The 20,160-nt window shown below is 47.2% G+C and overlaps 1 long non-coding RNA gene across 1 annotated transcript; it reads left to right on the top strand.

Annotated features, from left to right (window-relative positions):
* The first annotated feature begins 9 nt into the window (after positions 1–9).
* LOC129386924 (uncharacterized) lies at positions 10–19,586 on the top strand. The gene is made up of 3 exons (XR_008614231.1): positions 10–153; positions 17,525–17,642; positions 18,945–19,586. It is a non-coding gene; the product is annotated as an uncharacterized lncRNA (long non-coding RNA).
* Positions 19,587–20,160: the final 574 nt, after the last annotated feature.

Consider the following 20,160-nt stretch of genomic DNA (forward strand, 5'->3'; position numbering starts at 1 on the left):
AACCCTTGCGAGGGCTCAGCGCCAACAGGGTTGTGGGGAGAGTGGGAGCAAAGAAACGGATGGCACATCGCTGGAAAGGCGAAACCCTCTCCACATTTTTTTATCGACACCGTCACGCTAGTCACGCTCTAGCACGACCACCACCTCGACTCGGTAAGCGCTGTGGGCACGGCTCGCGCATTGCAGCTCATACTGAACAAGATGGAAGGCGCAATCTTACGAGACAAGCCTGTCTCGCTGCATCGAAAATGGCGACGACGTTTCCGAAGTTCAGAAGGGAGCAAAGTGCGTCTAGCCTAGAACGATAATCTGACAAGAATATTTCGGTAGAAGCGGTCAACGTTAAAGCGTGAAAAAAATAGCACGCGTAGAAATACACAGAGCTGTGACAAATGCGAACAAATTTTGACTAATTAACACTTACTGCAGCGGAATAATATAAACTACCGATCATTTTCGTGCCTTGTTTCATGTAACTCGCCCGCAAATAAACATTACGGCCAGCCTAGTATATCAGGTGGCTCCGACAAGAACAACCCGTCAGTCGGTTGCTACAAGTTCATGGCATATAGCTTTCTGCGCTCGTAGCTGACGCTAGATAGGAATGAAGCTGTAGTAATTACAGAATAAACCGTGACATCACGCCAGAAACCAGCGTACAATTCCCACTGTTCGCGCTGGTCACAGCTGTGGCATCGAGGCCACATGTAAAATCGTCATAACGAATACAGCCGCCGTCACAATTAATTCGAACAATGAAGCCTCATCTAAAGTGGCTTTAAGAAACGCTTGGGTTAAAGGAGCAAATATTGAATGCTTAGGAAGGAAGACGCACTAAGCTAGCACCATTCAAGGCACCCTAAGCAGACATCTGCGGCATCCTCTGCAAGAGAAGCACAATATGCGTGTAAAGCGTGTTCGAGTTTATTATGACGACGACTGCATACGTTGTTTGCGTTTATTGTTACCAAGCGCTGCAGGCACAAGAACAGCCTCGACTGGATCAGTTTCCTAATATACCTTCGTTTACATGGTTTAGATGCAAACTTTTGAAATATGAAGGCGAGTGTCGCATTAAAACCCTGCTGCTGCCGAAGAATGCACGTGTGCTATTATGGTGCGCAAACGAGGCACTGCCATCGGCTGCAGAAAAGGGTCCGTAGGTCTTTAATGACAAAGCAATCATTATATAGTTTTTACCAGGATCAACAGCGAAAGCACTTTTCAGCTTTTCTAAGCCAAACTATAATGTGCTGTATTTTAATAACCGCAATAGAGGGGCTGTCACTCATAAGCATCGCTTATCAATCCCGTCAAGGCCCCTTTTGCGGTATTACGTACGCGGGGAGCAAATATGCGAGAAGCCACAGCATCAATACAAATTTGGTTTAAAGAATACATGAAACGCACGATAAGATACACAAACAAAAAGTGAAATGCATATAGGAATAAATAACCTCAGGTTAAATGTGCATTGTTTAGAAATTAAATGCTTCAATTCATTTGGAATCCGCTCAATGACGATTATTTCCGCAATTCGTTCCAATCGTTAATCGTAGCAGGTTAGAGTCAGTCCACTTAAGCGCTGAACGATTACGGCGTTGAAAAGACGATGAGACGTGCGGGCTGGGAATAGGAGCACCGCGTTTCGTAAAGCAGGACAATTATAACGCAGTTTATGAAAGGGACACATTCGGACAATTTTTCGACGCAATTCTAGCGATTAGAGGTCAAGAGATGGTTTTATGGTTGTGCTACTGTGACACGGGTCGTAAATTGATGCGGTAATCCGGGCAGCACAGTTCCGAAATTATTCAAGCGAGTTTCAACATAGCTGACGTATATTCCTGTTCAGTGCGTATCAAAGTTTGTTAAGCTAGTTTCCCGACAGGTCCGGGACAGAAAGAAAGGGGCTGCTTGATGTAACCAAGTGAGCGTAATGACTGACAAGGCCACGACATATCGCTTGAGATGATAATGAGCGGGGAACTATGTTTGCGAACCCAATTTTCAGCTCATTAGCGCAAAATATAATGAGTGCCACTTACCGCACTTGCAGCCACGTCGTCCGCAGCCAAGCTCCGACGGCGCTCTGCCGCCGTCACGTGGCGTTGCGCATGCGCGGCCGTTTCCTAGGCGACCGGACCACGGAGCACAGTTACCGCGCGTTATCGTCGCGATCTGTTTCTTTGTTCCATTTCGGTCTTCTTTCCTGCTTTCGATGTTATCGTCTGTCACGCGCTGCATTTCGTCGACGCGTTTGCACAGACAGCATTTCGTATCAAGAAGATTCCGAGGCATCGATGTCCGACGCTATATTCGAAATTACAATTGTACGCTGAATAGATGCCGTCGTCTTTCGTGGCCCTCGGCTATTCCCTTCCGTCAGCGTCTACAGTGCTAAGCGATTGAAACGCGATACTCGAAGCAAGTGGCTACGATATATATATATATTTTTTTTTTTGCGCTACTGGTGACTGCTGGTTACACCGCGTTGATGAACTTTTGTATCGCATATGAGCCTTTCTGATACGTTGTGACTGCACGAGTGGCCAATATACCAAATATATAGTAGGCAATATACTAATATATGTATGTGGTGACCCACCTGATGTTAGCCAAGCTGTTCGATGAAAATAATGTTTTATAAGCTTGGTTCAAGATTAAACTGTAGGACTAAGGCCTTCGGTTGTCAGGCCTCGTATGAGCGAACACCATAAGTCTTATCACTTTACCTTGCAGCACGTTTTACAAACATATTTTTTCGTTGAACAGCTTGGTCAACGTTATCCGGGACACGCGGCATGGGCAAGCTGAACAAGACGACACTGCTGACCTCGAAGCCGATGAAGAAAAAGAATTCGACCGCACTCAGAGTCTCTGACTGCTTATTATTTCCGCTTGTGAATTAAAGTAGATTCAATTAAAGCTACATCTGTGGCGTCCCGCTGGTCAGTTTCGTTTCGTTGAACGTTTTCACTGAACTTCTTTTGCGATTCTGTCAGCTGCCTCTTGCCAGACAGTTCACGGCAGCGCTAACAAGAATGTTCGCTCGAACCACGGTTTAGAGCACGGCGATACAATTGCTCATGAGCTCAGCCATGCGTCTTTTTTCATTATCATATTTCGTGGGCTTTCTTCAGATGCAAGAATAAAGTACCACACAAGAGGTACGCTGCCAGAAAGAAATATATATCCGTTGTTCCTGAACGCCCTCTACAACGTAAAGAAACGCACTTGGCCCTAAAGTGAATATAATTTTTCATAATTCTCCTTCGTTATTTTCTGATTAAGTGGAATATAAAAATGCTCCGAGGAGCGCCACCTGAGGGCAGGAAGCGGGACTGCAACAACTAGTTCGTCGGCGGTTCTGTGTCGATGCTGTACCATAGTCTTTCATCCAGGCGCTCCAGGTTTCGGTCGCGAAGAATGCGTTTCAAGACGATGCTGCCAAGGGGCAAGTGTATTATAATCGGTCTCAGGTACACCATTCTCGGATCTTGGATCGCACCTCTTCCTCTTGCCCGTTGGTGGAAGGGTGCACACTAAGACTTGCTGCAGTACGAATCGTAGTGCACTACTGCATTGTCTAGGCTAAGTGCCATCACTGAGATGCCGTTTTAGTCATTGTGCTCAATCTACTTAACGACCATAAAAGTGGAGCTGCCTCTCGCCAGGCGTCGACGTCCGAGATGTGCAGGTTTGCTCGAAGCGTCCGTGCCAGCTTTCGTTAATGGTCGGTGGCTATCGTGTCTAATGCGTCGCGCTTATTTCCACTTGCATCCAACCGCACATCAGCGTCCAGGAAGAACCGTGAAAGAGAGGCACTGTAGCCTTTGATGACTATCCAAGAATGTAGTTCGTTAGTCGGTGCCTAAGGTCAAGTTCAGATGTGCATAACTGCTTTGCTTTCTTTCCCAGCTACGTTTGTATTCTTGACACGTATGTACTTGGATTGCATTGTAGAGGCGGCCAGAAGGTCTTGCGTCTTGCCCTCTGTCGTATAGCGTTCTCTTAGTCAGAAGCACAACTGCTTCATGTTGCCTTATCTTTGCTTTTCCCCTTTTGTGTCGTCGAATCTTCCTTCGAAGCTTCCTATATCTTCGAAGGGGTGCCCTGCAGGCAGTGGTTGTTGCAGTGCGCCACCTTACTTTAGTTCTTCTAGTCGGTGTCTTGACTGGGTCGTGAATCTCGCTTTTTCTTCCAATTGTCTTGTCTTATTGTTTGTGGGGTCAGGCCCCACAGCGCTGAGGTGTTCGGGTGACAGTTCCACCTCTTGAATATGGCGCATTTCACTGGCTCACTCGACTTGACAATAGGGGTGTGTGAATCGAATACGAATCGAATAGTGCCAGAAGCGAATCGAATATTGAATACTTTTGAATGCGTATATGCTTTTGAATGCTTTCTAAATGCGTATATTGAGTAGCCATTATCACAATTAATATAGAATGATGTTCACATCCCAGAATTCTTAAAGTCAGCAAGCTTCTGTTATTACGCACAATTTGAATTGGAACGCACACATTGAAAATATTTGTGGTTCTGCTCAACGCAAATTCGGTCTGTTAAGGCGAAAGTTGAAAGATGCTACACCCGAGGTAAAGCTCAAGGCGCACAAAACAGCTGTACGACCCACACTAGAATACGCATGTATAGTCTGGGATCCGCACCAAGTGGGCTTGATAAATAAACTGGAACGAATTCAAAGACTAGCCGCACGGTTCATCTTTAATGCTTATCAAAGGACGCAGTCTGTAACTGCGTTATCTCGTGCCGGTTTGCCCGAACTCGCAACGCGCAGAGAAATAGCCAGGTTGAAATTCTTGTACCAACTGTATAACAATAAATTCAATTTGGACTGCAGACTATACTTGCGGCCCCCTGGACGACTGTCCCCACGTACAGGTCACCCTCATGCTGCAATGCCCTATGCGCCGCGCGTTGATGCCTTCAAATTTTCCTTTCTTGTGAAAACTATAGTCGATTGGAACAAACTTGACGCAGATGTATTTATTGAAATGCACACAACTGAATCATTTGAGCGTAAACTGTCATGTGTTTGCTGAATGCATTGTTTGTTCATTGCGGAACTGGTGTTACGTGTTTGTGGAAAATTCCTTTTCCCTCACCCCTGTAACAGCCCGCAAGGACTAACAGTATTGGAAATAATAAATAAATTACGTAGTACGTTATGAAACATTAATTAAAAGCAGAAATGAAGCACTAAAAGCAAACAAGTAGTTTCTTCACATGCACAAAACTCTTCAGAGTGTGCGAATGATCGCTGTACAGCCTGTAAGGTATAACTTCCTAACTGACGTAGCCTGCTTCGATACGCAAGTTGTCAAACTTTGTCTATACACTGCCCTCGGGGTGATAATTTACAGCATTCCTGCTCCAATTTTACGTTTACTTGAGCACAGTTAACGTTGTGAAATATTCGCAAAATATTCCCACTTTATGAAGGGACTATTCGATCCGAAGACGGTACTTTATTTATTGGTTAGTCGAAATTTTCGAATATTCGCACGCCCCTACGTTTGCACAAGCGACCGTTCCTACGACAGTGAGTGAGCGATGCGAGTCCTGTTGGTTGTGTCTGTTGCTGCAGCTGCCTCTTCAATGTCTTCGAAACAAGTCTGCCACTGATATTGCTAAAGTGAGCGTTAGGTCCCTTTATTTCTGCCAGTATCCCGTCAAGGTTCTCGTAGACAATCCTGCTTTGATCTTGCTTGTCTGACCGCTGTCATAGATAATTGAGAAGATAATTGAGAAGGGAGCTGCTTCGGTGCTGCCTTCATCACGGGGAGCTGCTCCGTCACCAGAGCATGTGCTCTGGCGACGAAGTCAACGCAGCAGCTCTTTAACTTCGTAAATAATTCTTTCGGGGGCTTGTACGTTCCGGTCACGAGTCGAATTAAAGGAAGGTTATGGCTCACCTTCTTCTGAAATTTGAATGCTTAATGGAAATATTTTTGGGCTTGGTCGTAGTCGTGAAGCCCGTCGACGTTCTTCTGGGCGATCTGCTGATGTAATAGCGCGTCCTTGGCAGGAAGCGACTCTGACGGAGCCGGTTCCACAAATCCCAGGTGCCCCGCCGCCTCCAGGATAATGCGAATGGCTTTGAGGCGGAAACTCTTGCGCGTCTCCGCCAGAGTCACCAACGGCTGCTCCATGTCAGGCGGTGATTTCGACAAGCGTGTCGTGTCCTCCGCCGTCAGCGACCCGAGAGGGCACGAAAATTTTGGGTTTCACGGCACCAGATGTGCCGGATGGGACAACACTTACCAGACGCGAAATCCGGTTGAACACCGTCCAGGCCATTGCTCATTTTATTCTAGACGTAGAACCTAAATGTTTTATTCTAATCCAAGATTCTGATGCGCGTGCCCCTTGCCTTCGTTCCCTTTCTCTTCATCTCTAAAATTGCGAGTCTGTTTATACAATACTTGCGCATATTTGTCCACTGAAATTAAAGCGACTACTCACGGTGAGTCGTATCAGTTGGTTGCCTACTGTATCACGAAAAATGACAAATTAAGGCTTTTCGTAACGCTAGCAGAATGTCAGTACACCGCACATGTGCTTGCGCTTTGATCTTACCACTGTATTCAGCTTCAGTGACGCCGACTTCAATGAAAACATCACCGAGGCGGCATGCGAGCCCGTCTGCAAGCACAGGCCAACGACTGCCATTCCGTCGTCTTTTATTTTACGCCAACAACCACAAAACGCTTGACCAAGGCAAGGCGTTCGTCTTCGACAAAATATCGGGGTTTAATTACAAAATCGAGAAACAGAGCTCAAGCTGAGCTTCGCCGGAATCCAGGATCCAGCCCCCATCTTCGCCCGACTGCGGCGCCCCCTCAAGGCCGTGAAAATCACGTACAATGGTGCGTGGCCTCCGATGTTGGCCATGCACCTCACGTATCTCGGAGGCTGTGATAATTGTCATTGGCGAATAGGCCTTACGCCGGCGGCCGCCCTGCACGTGTCTTCGTCTCTTCTCTGAGCGCGTCCAACAGCACCTGGCGATCCCTGGCCGTTCCCTCTTCAAGCAGCATGCTCGTTGAGCGTCCCAGCGATCTCAGAAGCGCCTCATCAGGATCCACCCTGGCGGGAGCGCTCTGCGTGCGCCTGTGCCTCGCCGGGCACTGATGCTTGGTTACCGACAAGTGGTTACCGACAAGTGTCCTGCTGGCCGGATGGCCCATCATGCCGCACGTCCGACCGTCGTTGCAGCTGGCCGGGCACGCTTCGGACTCGAAGGCCTCGTAGCTGTCGCACGAGCGTGTCGGGAATTCGCAAATTTCGCATCGATTCGGCGTAGAACTCGGCCGCCATCGAGTGCAAGCAGGCTGCAAAGGGCACGCGCAGTACGGTTGTATCAATACATTGTCGTGTTCGACAGCTAAGAACGCGCGTTTTAATTTTAGACTGGACAATCTCCGCCGCATCTTGGCACCACCATCATCATCATCAGCAGCAGCAGCAGCACCAGCAGCCTGGCTACGCCCACTGCAGGGCAAAGGCCTCCCTCATACTTCTCCAAGTAGCCCGGTCATGTGCTAAATGTGGCCATGTTGTCCCTGCAAACTCCTTAATCTCATCCACCCACCTAACTTTTGGCCGCCCCCTGCTACGCTTCCCTTCTCTTGGAATCCAGTCCGTAACCCTTAATGACCATCGGTTATCTTCCCTCCTCATTACATGCCCTGCCTATGCCCATTTCTTTTTCTTGATTTCAACTAAGATGTCATTAACTCGCGTTTCTTCCCTCACCCAATCTGCTCTCTTCTTATCCCTTAACGATACACCCATCATTCTTGTTTCCATATCTCGTTGCGTCGTCCTCAATTTAAGTAGAACCCTTTTCGTAAGCCACTAGGGTTCACAGGGGCAAGGAAAGCGACCTATGTAGGCTCTGTTCACAAACAGGGACACTCACACACACAATGTGGGTATGCACCTCGCTCCCGTTTTCTCATCCCCCCGTCAGCAGCGAGACTGACTGGCCATCCTGGCTCAGGTCCGGGGACGTCGACCGACAGCTTGAACTGGCGGACTGGGCGGAGAAGACCAATCAGGCCCAGGGCCTTAGTTGAGCCCGATCCCTCAGCCACCTCCCCCTTTCTCCTTCCCCCTTTCAATAAAGTTTACCACCACCACCACCAGGTTTCTGCCCCGTAGGTGAGTACTGGTACACTTTTGTGTACCAGTACTCACAGTACTCACCAAAGTGTACACAGCTGTTGTACACTTTCCTCTTTATGGACAATGACAACCTGCTGTTGATGGTCTGAGAATGCCAGCCAAACGCACCCCAGCCCACTCTTATTCTTCTGATTATTTTAGTCTCATGATCCGGATTTGCGGTCACTACCTGCTTTAAGTAGATATATATCCTTTACCACTTCCAGTGCCTCGCTACCTGTCGTAAAATGCTGTTCTCTTACGAGACTGTTAAACATTAGTTTTCTGCAGATTAATTTTTAGACCCACCCTTCTGCTTTGCCTGTCCAGGTCAGTGAGCATACATTGCAATTGGTCCCCTGAATTACTAAGCAAGGCAATATCACCAGCGAATCACAAATTACTAAGGTATTCTCCATTAACTCTTATCCCCAATAATTCCCAATCGAGATCTCTGAATACCTCCTGTAAACACGCTGTGAATAGCATTCGAGTGATCGTATCTCCCTGCCTGACGCCCTTCTTTATTGGGATTTTGTTGCTTTCTTTATCGAGGACTACGGTGGCTGTAGAGCAGCTATCGATATCTTACAGTATTTTTACATACGGCTCGTCCACACCCTGATTCCGTAATGCCTGCATGACTGCTGAGGTTTCGACTGAATCAAACGCTTTCTCGTAATCCATGACAGCTATATATATAAGGGTTGGTTATATTCCGCACATTTCTCTATCACCTGATTGATAGTGTGAATATGGTCTATTATTGAGTAGCTTTTACGAAATCCTGCCTGGCCTTTGGTTGACAGAAGTCTAAGGTGTTCCTGATTCTATTTGCGATTACTTTAGTAAATATTTTGTAGGCAACGGACAGTAAACTGATCGGTCTATAATTTTTAAGTCTTTGGCATCCCCTTCCTTAGAGATTATGTTGGCGTTATTCCAAGATTCCGTACGCTCGAGGTCATGAGGCATTGCGTATACAGGGTGGCCAGTTTTTCTAGAACAATCTGCCCACCATCGTTCAAGAAATCTGCTGTTACCTGATCCTCCCCAGCTGCCTTCCCCCTTTGCATAGCTCCCAAGGCTTTCTTCACTTCTTCCGGCGTTACTTGTGGCATGTCAAATTCTTCTAGACTATTCCCTCTTCCATTATCGTTGTGGGTGTCCCAATAGAAGCACCAAATCTAGGCAACAAAAAACAGAACACCGACCCAATTTGTGCGGTCAAGGTGGTTAGAAGAAGAGTGCTGACTTCAACGCAGGAGCCGTATCCACTGTCTTAATGTGGAAGCCAGAACGTCTTTAACTTCTTTGACCACACTTCTTTGTTCGACGTTCTGTCTTTCGTTTTCATGCTTGATCCGTCACTGCGGCTGAGGCAACAGTCAGCCCTCTCCGGGTGTGGCACTACATAGCTGTGCCACGTACGACTGGATGTCTTCACAAATTCGTACTCCCTTCTCATTGGAACGGCTGACTTCCCCGTGCGCGACCCCTGCATCTGCGGTGAATCCAGAAGAGGCGCTTTTAGAAGATGTGCAGCACAGCAGTAGACACCCTGCGTCTAGCTGGGTACTACTGTGCGTGCGAGCTGTCTCTCTCCTTTTGCCTTGTCGCTCAATCCATCCTCATTCCATCTCCCCCGGGCAAGGGAGCCAACCAGACGTCCGCTTGGTCAACCTCCCTGCCTCTCCGGGTTTCTCTCGCTGGCTGTCTTTCGTTTCCTTAATGTAAATTTCATTACCGACCAGATGAGATGTTGTCCTATTATTGACAAAGAAATTCTGGGGCTTTACGTTCAAAAGCTCACGCCGTAGTGGAGGGCTCCGGGTTAAATTTGACCGTAGTTTTGAATTGGAGTTCTTTACCATGCACCTAAATTCAAGTACATTAATGTCTTGTATTTGCATTTCGACCCCTTCGAATTGCCTCCACCATGGACAGGACCGAACCTGTTATCACGAGCTGAGCAGCATTACGCTATAGATCTACTGAGCTACCCAAACAGGCAATGATGGATTTGAACAGCAGCTTCATTACGATGGCGGATGGCCTTAATCAATATCTATGTATACTTGAAACCGCACAGTAAAATGACTTGGTCGTTTAAGTGCAACAAACCTCATTCAAATCAGTTCAGCGGTCGCCTCGCGAGAGCGCTGCTGTTCTTTGTATCATTTGGGATAGGTGAAACTCATTATAGTTAACATCTGAAGGAAACGTCGGTGCTGTGAGAAGCGCTTTCGCAGTAGGGCTCATGGTTATTTCTGGCCAGCTGCGGTTGTTTAACGCGCACCTAAATCAAATTACAGGGATGTTTTTATGCGGAGTGTGTTAATCTAAATCCGGCGCTCCAGCCGGTAAATTGATCCCGCGACGTCGAACTCAGCATGCAGCCTATGAAAGTTTCCTATGAAGAGAGGACGCTTGCGTCTCTTGTAGCTGCGGGTACAACGGTGGAGCTTGCATAGGAATGATGATTAGCAGGCAGATTTGCCTTCTTCGTCACTCTGGCTTCAAGTGGCTTTGTGACATTGCAAACGCATCGTTTTCAACAAACTATTGCACTAAGAATGCAACATTTTGCAGTTGTTGTGCACGTGCGCAAAAACCTAGTACCTTCGTGCGTTTAGAAAAGGAAATGATTGCTGGGTAGGTTAGTAGTACAAGGCTTAAAATACCACAAGAACGAAGATTAGACAAATTCATCCGCTACCTATCCTTCCCATGGTCTAGCTGAACGATCGCCGCCCTATAGTTCGCTATAGTTATTCGAAATTTCGCGAATAGTTCGCAAGGACGAATTTTCGTGATAACGCCATCTCGTGAATCGTTCGAAAGCAGCCGAATGCACACAATTTTCCGGTACTATACTCACAGCTAAATTTCCAGCATCCGGGCTGATCGTCACCGCCATTGGGATAGAAGTCCCCGTGCCCGCAGCTGGTGCGCATTCCGAGCCGGCCCTGGACTACGTCCGTACAGCCGCTGCCAACGCTTGTGTGCAGCACGTCCACGAAGTCGGCGTCGTCCGCACTCAAGTGGACGCCGCGGGACTCGAACAACGGACCCGCCGCATCCAGACCTGCGCCAGCCGTGAATGTGATACGGGTTCATTGACCCGTTCAAAGCGAATACTAGTTTTTGGCTCTTTCGGCCGTTTTCGTGGTTTTCTAGGGTCAGACCCGGTGAGGGAAACGTTCGTTCGTTCGTTCGTTCGTTCGTTCGTTCGTTCGTTCGTTCGTTCGTTCGTTCGTTCGTTCGTTCGTTCCTTCGTTCGTTCCTTCGTTCGTTCATTCGTTCGTTCGTTCGTTCGTCCGTTCGTTCGTTCGTTCGTTCGTTCGTTCCTTCGTTCGTTCGTTCGTTCCTTCGTTCGTTCGTTCGTTCATTCGTTCGTTTGTTCGTTCGTTCGTTCGTTCGTTCGTTCGTCTGTTCGTCTGTTCGTTCGTTCGTTCCTTCGTTCGTTCGTCCGTTCGTTCGTTCGTTCGGTCCTTCGTTCGTTCGTTCGTTCGTTCGTTCGTTCGTTCGTTCGTTCGTTCGTTCGTTCGTTCGTTCGTTCGTTCGTTCGTTCGTTCGTTCGTTCGTTCGCTCGCTCGCTCGCTCGCTCGCTCAGGCTATTCCCCTATGTTTAACATCCTCATGAATGGTTTCTGCAGATTTTTTTTTTTATCAACGACAAAAAGGAGCAAGAGAATTCGCTCGAATGCTGTTCATCGAAGGGGAGGCGTAAACGCTCACGTCACACGTAGCCGTCTGCAAAGAATGTGACCTTCGCGCTATTTGCTGTTCTGCATAAGGGTGCATGAATATTCGAAATTTTCGAATAACGAATCCATCAATGTTTCGCGAAATTCGGTCTTCGAATCAAATAGTCAGTAATCGTAAATACAATTTTTTTTTCAAATATTTCGCAAACGTCAACGGTGCTCAATCAAAGAGAAAATCAGAGCAAAAGCACCATAAGATTCATCCACGAGGCCATAGTAGGCATAAAACATGGGAAATTACAGAGTGAAGCAGCCCCTCCACATCGCATACACTTTCCCTTTCCACTTAAACACTCCTAATGTGAACGTATTAAAACACGACTCACTGATGAAGCCGTCGAATGTCAAAACATCCTCCTGCACGGCTGTTGCTGAACGTCTAGGTTATATATATATATATATATATATATATATATATATATATATATATATATATATATATCGAGAACTACCTTCTCAAAGTCTTCAGTAGCAGCCTTCTGCATTACTAGAGGACAGCATACGATAAAAGGAGTTATCGTCCGAGTAACTGCTGACTTGTAAAAGTGAAGAGAAGAAAAGAAAAAGACGCTCCATGTACCGAGATACGTGTCGCTTCCTTGTTGTCCACTGTATCTTGTTAGTCCGTTCTGTGCGATTTGGATGAGAGAAGCTGCCAGACGGGTTTGTCTCACTGTGATAACCACTTCCATGACTTGAGAGGGTGCTCGCAGCCGACTGCGTTCAAAGCAAGTTCGATGAAGTTATACTTGCAAGCCGTGGCGCGTTTGGCGAAGCACAAATGACGTCGGTATGGTGGCATTTTTTTTACTGTAGTACAGAATTTAAATATATATATATATATATATATATATATATGGATGCAAAACTCGCCGCTCCGCGGGCGCAACGGGACACCGCGGAGGCGTGTAAAGTTTATATATATATATATATATATATATATATATATATATATATATATATATATATATATATATATATATATATATATATAAGCTTTACACGCCTTTACTTTACTTATATATATAAACTTTACAATATATATATATATATGTATATATATATATATATATATATATATATATATATATACATATATATATATGTAGTAGATAGCGCGCAAAGAGGCGGGCATTACTTTCACACCAAATAAAGATGCATTTTTGACTGAATTACAAGAGAAGCACTTATTAAAATGTTACCTAATAAAAAAAGTTGACTGATTTGGGGGTAACGAATACATCGGACAAATCTTCGCCACTGCCATTTTTCTTGCCGTCTCGTCTCGCAAACTTTGCCACGTGTTGTTACCATTCTTGCTCGTCTTTATGTTCTCGAAATTCGTTGTACCGTGAGCTCTCCGCTCCCGTCGCAATGTATCTCCACATTCCGAGACCATGCTGGCCTTGCTATCTGCGCTCTCAACTGCGAAACACGTGCTTCCCGCCGCCGGCATCTCGAGGAAGTGAGCTTTGCACCGCACTTTCAGAGCGATCGAATCTGTACTGGGGAGGGGCGCAAGGGTTTTCGTGCGACGGCAGCGGTCTGCGGAGGCGTGGTCCGTGTCGAGGAGGCACTCGTGCACTGTATACACAGAGCGGAGTCGGGCCAGTACAGCCGCAGCCGCCACGTACAGGAACACGCGTCAGACATAGTACTAGGCTCGGATATAGCGAAGAGTTTGCAGGAACCCGCACCACGTGCATGCCACACGCACGTGTGATTAACTGACGTCAGAAGCACTTGCGCACATCGTGTCGCGACACTAGACCACACGAAGGGAGTAAGAACTCCCTCGTACACGCTTCACTGCCTTCGATATGCAAGTTGCTTGAATTTGCATACGTCTGCGAATTTTATTCGAATGCTTCATCTTTGCGATGTATGCGCATTTTCGGGTTGGCACGTATATACTATAGCCTGACTGTCTTCGTGTACGTGTGCGTGTTAGCATTTCTCATCAACATTTATGCATCTAATTTTTTTCCCTCAGCTCTCCTCATCCTCAGTTTGAAATAAAAAAAAGTATATTGAGGGTGATGGTCTTCTACCACAGCTTCTCAACGCAGCTTCGCAACACATATCCTAAAAGACAGGCTAAACTATGAATGAGCGAGCGTGCGTCTCAAAGAAAAACAAAAAAAAAACAATCTGTCATTTTCTACTTGAACCAGCACGATGTCGTTCGCCTTCAGTACAGTCGCTCCCCATAGAAAAAGAGGCCTACTGGCAAACTAGGGGCAGAAGAAGATGGGGTGGGGGGAGGCGTAGCACTGCTTGAGCTGGGGGCGGGGACCGCGACGACGCTGGTCTGAAGACGGCTCCAGTGGCTCGATGAGGTAGTTCGATGATCGGGAATGTTTCAAGTATGCGATAGGCACCGTGATACTGAGAGCGCAGTTTGGTTGAGAAGCCAGAAGGAGTGAACGGGACCCACAATCAGACCAGCTAGCCGGAAGCATAGCATGTAATTGCAGTAGATGCATCGTGGTGATGCTTCTGGTGCCATTGGTGTTGAGCTGTGAACGAACGAGCAAGTCGGCGGAATTTTTTGGCGCACGTAGCTGCTTGGGAAGCCGTCGTGGTTTTTGAGGCATCCGTGGGCGTCCGTAGGGAAGAAGAGTGTACACGGTGCACGAAGATTCGCGTCCTTAACGGAGAAAGAAAGGCGAGATTGCACTACTGGTTTGCATGGCAGTATTGTAAGCGTATGAGACAAAAGCTAGAAACCAGCTCCAACTGGAGTGGTCGGCTAAGACAGACATACGTCGAGTGTGCGAATAAAAGGTTCTGTCATCCCATTTGTTTTGAGGTGATGTGCAGTGGTGTATGCGGTGAAGGACGCAGCACTCGTGCGGAAATGCTGTTATAACGTTGGAGACGAACACACGACCACGGTCACTTAGCAACTCTCGGCGTGCTCCATAGCGCACTATGAGGTTGTGAAGGATGGAACTGGCAACATCTTTTGCTCCGTGAAAGTGATGGAGTTTCAGCATACTCCGAGGTGGTATTTCGAATACTGGAACAGCCTTACTATATTTCCAATCTTAAAAAATGTTTACTAAGACATATGCGAATCGTCCAATCACCTCGTCTCTGTCTGTTTCTGACAGCCAGTAATCATTGGCTAATACCAAACTGTTCATATGTACCATATTTGTTTAACCAATAGAATGATACCGGCATGAGGGCAAGTGAAAAAAAAACATACTTATGAGAGAAGTCACGTAATTTGCTTTCAGCAGCATTGAACCCTACCGCTGTACTGCTCAATTCAACGTCATTCCCACCAGTTGTCCCCATCTGAGTTTCCAAACTCACGAAAAAAAGAACTAAAAATGTGAAGCAAAGCGAGAAAGAACTAGTATGCCTCTCGCAATTTTTTCTTTCTTATGCATGTTCTATAAGAATAGCTGTTCACGAAATCCCTTATACTCTACTAGCTTTAAATTATTTAGCATAATTAAAGCTTCTTATATTGTTGTCATTCACGCATGTCTAAAATCTGCTCGATTGTTGCCGATCCTCCTGAGTGGGTAGGTACCAATGGCTTTAAGGTTATCATCATCAAGAAGAACGCATGCGCCATTCTCCACGAGGGAGGAAGACGGCGCGTTTGCGCTTTAGTATTCGGAATCGAAGTGTACCGTAAGCAAAAGCCGTAAGTGTTTATCCGGATGTTTTACTCTGGCATTTAGGCAAGGCAGCCGCAATCAGTTTGAGAGGTAACGCTTTCCTGCAGGTCCGACTCGTGCGCACCATTCAAGTACCACGTACAGCGCAGTCCACTGATAAAGGGAACGCTCATATGCGAGTGGCACTTTGCTGGTGCTCGAGCGGCTGTAGCTATTACCTCAACGCACTGCACAGGTGTGTTGAAAGGTGCCAGCGCCATCAACGAAGAAGTTACCTGATGCGTAGCCGATTGACCGTACATCTGTCGGAAGAAAAAATTTGTGCGCGCTCTTCACTCGCGTGTTCCCTTTAACAGTGTACTTCACTGTTTACGTGCTGGAAGTTGGAACTACGTTGGTCGGAACTATATACGTTGGTCAAGCCCGTGCACGCTGCCAATTTCGCCTTTGTTTGCACGTCGCTGCCCTGCACGGCCGTTTGTCGTTCGCCGTACACTAGCTTCACTGCACAGAAGGCGTGTACTGACGTCATCGCAACCGCCATAATGCCCTGCAGCTAGAACGGCTACATTCTGCCCCTTATATAGACATGCTTTTCGTCCATAAGCGCTGCGGAAGCGGCGAGCAAGACAGCAGTAATATGGAGTCCGTGGCATCAAGTGAATACTCCATGCGGCAGCAGTCATCGTTGATTTGTTCAGTAGAGACAGGCTTGCGGTGTCGCCATGTTTGACATTGTTAGGACTAATTGTTTGACAAGCCCTCGGCGGATGCTATGTGGTAGCAAGAGGTTACAAACAGGTCAGATCTTCTATTACCAGTGATCCGCACATCATCAGCGTTAAGTGACACCACGATACCCTTCATAGACCCAGGATATGTTCCCGACAGCTTGGCATAGCCATATCGTCAAGTCATTTGTGCAGTTTGTCGCAAGGGTTTTAATTACGTTCACTTGGAAAGGTGCTCTTGACAAGAGCCCCGGAAGGACAAGCATAATTTAGAATAGATACTAAGAGCTGCCGAGCTACGAGCAGGTCGACAGACAGTCATAGGCATGGGCTACTGGATGATCAATTAGCTATTCAACTACTTCAATTTTACACTCAGACTTCCTCTGCACTTTCATTTTCAATGTACATCTGTGCCAGAGGTCAAGCCGCAAGCTTAAAAAACACATATACCGCCTAAGCGAATAGGTAAACTTTTTTGTATTCTTTTGCACGTCGACTATACTGTGCCACGCGTTTTCAAACTAGCTGACGTTAGACTGAGTACAAGGAAGATACTAAAGAAATACTATATTAGCGTGCATTGTGTTGTGGCCTAATATCTTTTACGGCATCTTGTAAAATAAAAGGTCGCACGTTTCATTACTCCTGACATTAAACCTAAGAAGTGTTTCTACAAGCCCTGCGCATTGGCCTCGACGTAATGCTATAATCGCACAGAAGTATCACACTTCCTGTAGTCACAACCGAGGTTATATTATTGTACTGAATATACTGAACGCACAGATGCGCTCTTAATCTTATTCAATAAAGCGGAACCTAACTGAGCGGAAAATTCTTGCAAATATGTCGGGCTTAGTTGGCGGATTCTGTGTGAGAAGAGATTAAGATGTTCCACCTACTACTCAATGAAGCGTATGTGGAACGATATCAAAAGTCATATACCAGTAACAGTGTCAAGGAGCTCGAAAGAAGCAAGACAGAAGATGGCAGCGACGCCCCTCGACCGAAGAGGCAACTGCGCTAAATTGATACTCAGTGGCTCGTTTTGAGAAGCCTATAGTGTTTGCTCTAGTCGACGGTAGGCGCTGTGCTCAACTCGGTAGTGTGGAAGAAGAATTTCGAGTCAAGGCTCATTTGAGAATATGGAGGTAACAGTTTTTTTCTTCTGGCATTTTTTCTTAAGCAGCCTCTCCATCGAGATGACGTCACGAACGCCGCAGCCACCGACAACCCCTTCTGGACAACCGGTGCATCAAGTGGATTTCAAGCCACCTGTGCAGTCTCCAACTTTGCCCGCGTTTCCAGTTAGTACACTGATGTTATTGTTCAGTTTATCCACCGGAGCTACCTAAAAAAATATCTAACGTTCCTAAAAAAATATCTAAAGCTAGTGTTTGCGGCACCTGCAAGTGTGGAGGTTCATGCATGAGATATTTTTGTGTAATTATCGACGGCGGCGAAAAATTGAGTGTCGCAGTCATATAACTGATGTTGCAATAAAACGCACCTAGCGTCTCGACGCTTGGTGCGTTTTAGGGGAAAGGAAAGGAAACCGAGGGGACAGATGTTTATTAGTCATAAGCAGCCAACAAACAATGGCGCTAAGGACAGCATAGGAGAAATCGCTTGTAGCTAACTGAAGAAACGATTAATTAATGAAAGTAGATGAAAAAAAAAAAAAACTGGCCGCAGATGGGACACGAACGCTACATTGCTTGAACGCTAATCGTATTAGCGCCGACAGTCATCGTGAGATGGTTTCTGCTCGAATTTGAGATTGCACAATCTCCGGTATCGGCCCACAAAAGAGGCAAGAAGCTTACCCAATACTCAAAAGTGGTAGTAACTAGTTTAAAAAGACATTAGTCGTTCAAAACTTCAACCACTGGTGGTTTTTATGCGGCGCTCTAGAGTCATCGATCCTGACCTAGTTGTGCAGCGCTCGCGTCGTGTCTTCAGGATGAATACCAAGGAAGCTTCGCGAGCCTTCTTCCAGTGCTTGTTTCATGCTCGCGAAACATTTCACCCGGGTGCTTGCGTATGTAGAGCTGCAGCTCTTCTGCATATACTTCCCTCGAGTCGCTTCAATAAATTCGCAGAAACCTGCATCAACTAGGCGTTGATACAGGTTGAGCAGGATGTAGGTTGATGCAGCAACACAGCTGCTTAGCAGGAACGATCATGTGTGTGCGCGTAATGTTCATGCCAGCAGCGGAAGCCGGAAGACTGCCCTGGCTCCATTCGTGCCAATTGAGAAGCGCTTGACGACGGGTCCACTAGGCCTCGTCGTTCTTGAGGCCGAACGCACTGCACATGTCTGGAGGCCTTCTAACACATCCCAGGCTTGGCTGCGAATGCGCCTTCGATACCAGGACAGCACGACAACGGCCTAAAGAACGAGCCACCGCTGCCCGTGTATTCGCTATCGCATTGATTTCAATCTTGGGTGATTCTTCACCACGATAACTATATAAAGCGAATGAAAGTAATACCGTCTCAGACTTGCACGTTCACAGCAGTCTCGCTTTGAACAAAGACAGTGTTTTCTTTCACACTGACGCGTTGTATGCCGTATACGTCCCTTCATAACGCCGCACTGTGCGCAGGTCCCGCTGTCTAGACGCGTGAACGTGGCTCCCGTCGCGCCGTCCGCGACGGCAACTGCCACACTGCAAGTGCCGCAGGCGCCGTTTCCACGCTTGCTGTCGCTGAGGCCGGTTTCGCCGTCAACGCCCATGAGCCCGTTCCCCGCTAGAATGGCTCCAGAACGCATGGCTGCACTCGGCAAGGCGCAAGGTGCCGTCACAGCTGCGCAGACGGAAGGAAGGAAAGTTTTTTTTTGTCAGTTTTTTGACCGATAGCCATTTACGTTCGCAAGCTACATGGGCTACGAATACGAGGGGCGCAGTACAGCAAAGGGCTCTGTATTGCTTTTTAAACACCTGCGGTTCTTCAACATGCAACTTAAGCTGAAAATTATGGCAGTTTCGCCGCAAGGGCAAATCAATGAATGCGATAGCAACATGTTCGCAACATTTCGCAACATGCGAAATTTGAGTGCAGCACTATACGTGTTTTCATTTCGCGATATATTGACTGGCGCGGGCAACCTGTCTGATGCTGCACCTTGCAAACGCAGCTTGTGTGGCGTGACAGCAGCTGCCCCAGATAGATGTCGCAGACGACGCACGCTGCTGTGGCATCATCTCATAGCCTTTGTCACCGCAGAGATAGAGCGTGTGTGTGTGTGTGTGTGTGTGTGTGTGTGTGAACAGGAGGAGGCGCCGCAAATCCCGTCTCGTGCAACCCCACGCTTTTCTTCTCGCGCGTTTGCCACACTCTCATCCTCCGCTTTTCTTCTGACGAAAGCGTCAGAAGAAAAGCGTAGCGCCGGGCACGGCGAGCTTTGCGGTGACGATGGCTACCAAATGGCGCCAGAGTAGTGCACGTCGCCTATATGGAAACGAAGAGCTGCATGATCGGAGGTCTGTCGGCGGCGGCTGCTGTGAATCGCGCCCACGCGTCACGATTAACGAGGCAGTCCCGCCACATGTCGTTCCTTTGGCAATGCCGCGCGAGGCAGATTGTACGCGCCAGCCAGTATATCGCGAAATAAAAACATGCATACAGCTGCGCTCGCCTTTCGCTCAGGGAATATCGTAATCGTCGGTGACTTTTTTTTTTCTTAGCGAAGCTGTATACCTCTACCGTCCAAGGAAATTTTCGTGTCATAAGCAGAAAACTCCCCATACGTGGGCCGATCCTGGAGATAATGCAATACCGGCTCCGCCCGCGACGGAGGGGAAGCAGGCGTTAAGCACT

The sequence above is a fragment of the Dermacentor andersoni genome, chromosome 11 (assembly GCF_023375885.2).
Source record: "Dermacentor andersoni chromosome 11, qqDerAnde1_hic_scaffold, whole genome shotgun sequence".
NCBI lineage: Eukaryota > Metazoa > Arthropoda > Arachnida > Ixodida > Ixodidae > Dermacentor > Dermacentor andersoni.